Source organism: Dermacentor silvarum, chromosome 2 (assembly GCF_013339745.2).
Source record: "Dermacentor silvarum isolate Dsil-2018 chromosome 2, BIME_Dsil_1.4, whole genome shotgun sequence".
Taxonomy (NCBI): Eukaryota; Metazoa; Arthropoda; class Arachnida; order Ixodida; family Ixodidae; genus Dermacentor; species Dermacentor silvarum.
In genome coordinates, this window is record NC_051155.1 from 93,013,434 (window position 1) to 93,017,695 (window position 4,262).

The following is a 4,262-nucleotide window of genomic DNA, read 5'->3' on the forward strand; positions in this document are numbered from 1 at the left end:
CTCTGCGACGTGGTGTCCATATTTTACATGAAAGCCTAGGTCTATTCTGTAACACGTAGAGACGGGTGCTGGCCAGTGTGCTGGGAAACTGCTTGGCCACCACGCACAATCTACGCTGTTATACTTTGCCGGTGGCAAATCGTAGCGCAGAAGCACAGGTACAAATGTTTAATCAATGGGACGGCATGCTGTCTACCGTTCGTCATGATGTCAAACTAACAAGCACGAACAGCGACAATTGTGTACGTTACTGGTCCGTAGTTCATTTTGCGCCGGTTGCTTCACGTATTAAAATAAATATTTCTTTTTAATAGAAACGATTAAAACTGTGCGCGCACACAGGGCGCGACATTTGCGACGTTTGAATTTTGCACTATTTCCCGCGCGCTCCGTGCGTGACCGGCCGGCGCACTGCGTTACCGCGATAAAGAAAATAGTTCCTCAAGGAAGCGAAGCATAAAACTTTCACACTCTTGCAAACCACAGAAATTGTTAAAAAATATCATTATATTACAAGATTTGTTAATAAATATGGCAATTCATATCTATGAAAGCGTGGATTTGTATGCGCGTTTTTGTGTGAATGCGCGCTTGCGCTGTTGACTCTTTGGCGCATTCCGGAACTTTGTGCGTGCGGCGTATGTGTGCGGGTTGCGTGATGAGTTTGCTGCGTTTTCTGTGCCCTTTGCCTCGCTGTGACATCTTTGGTATATTCCAACTTGTTGCTCGCTCGTTATGGGCTACACGTTGCCTCGAAGATCACCATGATCGCCTCCGACTCAGCCACATCGAAGGTGAGTGAGTGTTTCGAATTCCACTTGCTCGTTCTTTGCGACGCTATCAGCAAAAGTGCGTACAGAGCCCGTGCGTGTCTTCCACGCGCCTCTGTGCTCGTTTTCATTACTAGTACTATCCTTCCGTTGCGAGAATTGGTTGTGCAGCACTAGATTTGTGATATTGAGCATGAAGTTTTGTCCTGATTTAACTTCACAGCGCGCTTGCGGCGACGTAAAGCAGCTATGTGGATCCAGCTAAAACGGGGCATGTTGTGCGCGCCACGATTTTTGGTACGGTGTTCCAGCACCGATTGAAATTAGCCTTATTAATGAGCGCTCGTGCTCTGCCGTTTTGGTGGGCAGCTATGTGGAGCCAGCTAAAACAGGGCATGTTGTGCGCGCCACGATGTTTGGTACGGTGTTCCAGCACCGATTGAAATTAGCCTTATTAATGAGCGCTCGTGCTTTGCCCTTTTCGTGGAAACAATGCGACGTGAAATAATCCGAACTGTACTGTAATCAAGTATATTTCGTTCGCGCAACGCCGTCCATTGACGTGCATCTACTACATGGCGTGTCGGGATCGGCGAAAATATGCGCGGGGCGTTTTGCCGTTCTAATGTATTCTGCTACGCTGTTCGCTTCAGGAACGAGTGCCCAGAGTCCGCTGACACGCCGTGCGGTAGACACGCGCTGTGGCGCGATAATAACAAAGATTTGCAATGGCGTATATGTGATTCTATGTGATAGGTGAGATAAAAAAGGGCTGATGCCAGTGAATGCTGTGAAATCATCAGGTTATGTGTGGTTTGTCTTCCGCCGGTACGCGCGCGGTGAACTTTTTTTTTAACCATTATCTCCCTTCGACGCCATCGAGTACTTCGCGCTAACGCCTTCGCGTAGGCGCTCTATATTCACGGAAAAGGCAGATTCTGTGGGATTCTATGTTCTGCTTTAGTGGGATGAAACATTCAAAATAATGTCATCGTGTGAAGTTTCAGCCTTTGGCCCTTCAGTAACTGATTGATTTAACCGAGTTCGAAAATCAGTAAAGGAACGAGATGCTTGGGCATATTTGCCGTGTCGTCCCACTGTGCTCCCAGTGGCATGTAAGCGTTATCGACAAATCTCAAAAATTAGCAAGGCTTTTTATGAGATAGAAGCAGACAGCTATGTCAATAAGTTATTTTTGCTTTGAATTCACAAACTAAAGAGGAGAGAGAGTTAAAGGGGAGCGTATCCTTGTGATCTAAATGACGCTTTGCCATAAGCTTGGAACAATGGTTTGTTGGTGGAGCAGTTCTGTGGAATACTTAGAGAGTAAGCAAACTGCAGTAGCAGCAGTTAGATGGGGAGTAAAAAAATGCAACACATGGTTTTATATGAACGAGCTACCTTTAAGATGTGGCCGCAACAGTTCATGCAGTAGATGAGCAAAAATAATTTTAAAATTTAGGAGAGAAATTAAAAATAAATTATTTGCCCACCTCACACTGCCAGTGGCAAGAGCAGCCATGCTTTAATGTTTTCAATCAGTCATTTATATCCATCCATTTATGTCGGCCTAATCGTCCATGTAGATGTTTTGATTGTTGCTTTTGAGTTATCGTGACGTCACATTTTAATACTGACATCTGTTTTCAGAATCAAAATGAGCCTGGAGACGCCACAGCCGGAATGCGAAAGGTGAATTCTTTGGCCATTCATCGTCTAGCGTCACCATGATCAAATGCACTGTCGCCAGGAGAATGTATTGCCGGGAGGTATTCTCCTTAAGATTTAGTAAAAATGGTAGCATTAAGTGTCTCCTTTGCGATTTTGCATAGCGTTTGACTTGCGAGTTGATTCATTTATTTGATGAGGTAGGCAGTTGGCACACCCTGTCTTTGTGTCTTATGTACACATTCAGCTGAGTAGGTCTGGGACACAGCAAGCGAATCTGATGTGTAGTGGTAATCGCATTAACGTCGACAGTTATCTTCCTGTTTGAGCTGCTACTGCTGCTTGCCAACACAAGCAGCAGTTGCCCACGATGGCGTGAAAGAGGTTCATTGAAGAGTGGCACATACTCTGAGTCACATACCCAGAGATCCAAGCAGGTCCATCAGATGGTTATTAACCCACTTCCCGTCTACATAGCAGCCCTACCCATTAGGCCATTGACCACCAAGTGACACAAATTGGCCGGAAAATAGTTAAAGACAGACACCCGAAACAATGTGAAGTATCCTAAATATGCTACTTGCATTAAAGTTTTCAATGATTTGGTTTACTTACTATTTTATTTTGTACTGGGTGAATCCTTGTTTTTCGGAAGCACATGGCATCCTAACAGCATAAGCTATGACATTAATTTTAGTTGTTTTTATTAGTGACATTAGTTGACATTTTAGGCCTGTGATTTATGTGATTTATGTGACAATTTCTGTGATTTATGCGGAGTGTGGCTGTTGTGTAAATGTGCTTAAAATGCTTAAACTACCTCACTAATATTTACCTAAACGTGCCGTTTCACATAGGTTGGAGAAGTGCTCATTCAGATGATCCTGGCACAGCTTGCCATGGTGGACCAGGCAACTTTGCAAGGGCCTTGATTCACCATGTGTTCACAGAGAACCTCATGGGCCACTCACTTCTCGGGAACAACACCACTAATAGGCAAAAAGAGGCTCTTGGCCTTATCAGGGTCAACGCTGTTATAGGCAAGTACCGTACATCCTTTTTCCCATTGCATTTTTGCATTCACATTTTGTACTTGGAATTACCAGCTTGCTATTAGCACAACAAATGACTTTCAAGTAGCCTGTGTCTGCAACTACGTGCTACAATAGCCTACTATTTGGAATGAATGTTCATTTGATCTCAAGTCTCTAACACCTCCATACTAAAGTGCTAAATTTTAAAAGCAGCCTTAACCGCCAGAAGTGATTGGTGGCTCCAACTGACAAAGTTAGGTGTATTTGCGCATTAGTTGCACTACTTGACTGTCATTGCAATGAACAGTTGCAATGAAGCAACTACCAATCTGTAGTACCAATCTGTGAAGCTTGCTACGAATCTGGTGCTATAGCGGGTGTGCTTAAATAGCCTGAAAGTGTTGTTATAATATAGGAATTGTGGAGAAGCTATGCTCAAGTGCAGTTACTGCTCAACTCGAGGGACAGCACTTCCACCAAATTTCAGCAATCAAAATGGCCCTCCATATTCTGTAACGCAAAACATAGTGGTTTCACCTATTTCAACAGACCACATTGAATTAAAGTTGCTCCTGTCTTGAAGGAGGTCCATGTGGTGGCAGACAGTAGCCTTTAAGCAGAGGGAGCTTAAGTTACGGGGCATAATTGTTTGGTTGTTTCGATCAAAGCAACAATAGGAACAGTTGCGAACTTCGTTGTCAACATTGCTATGTTTAGCAATGTTCATTCATTCTAGGCACTCAACCAATTAAGATCCAATTTATCAAATTGTATTCTAGGATGTGGAAAA

General features: G+C 43.9%; 1 long non-coding RNA gene across 1 annotated transcript; it reads left to right on the plus strand.

Moving 5' to 3' along the window:
- Positions 1 to 574: 574 nt before the first annotated feature.
- Positions 575 to 3,584, plus strand: LOC125943647 (uncharacterized). The gene is made up of 3 exons (XR_007465816.1): positions 575 to 794; positions 2,421 to 2,462; positions 3,296 to 3,584. It is a non-coding gene; the product is annotated as an uncharacterized LOC125943647 (long non-coding RNA).
- The last annotated feature ends 678 nt before the right edge of the window (positions 3,585 to 4,262 follow it).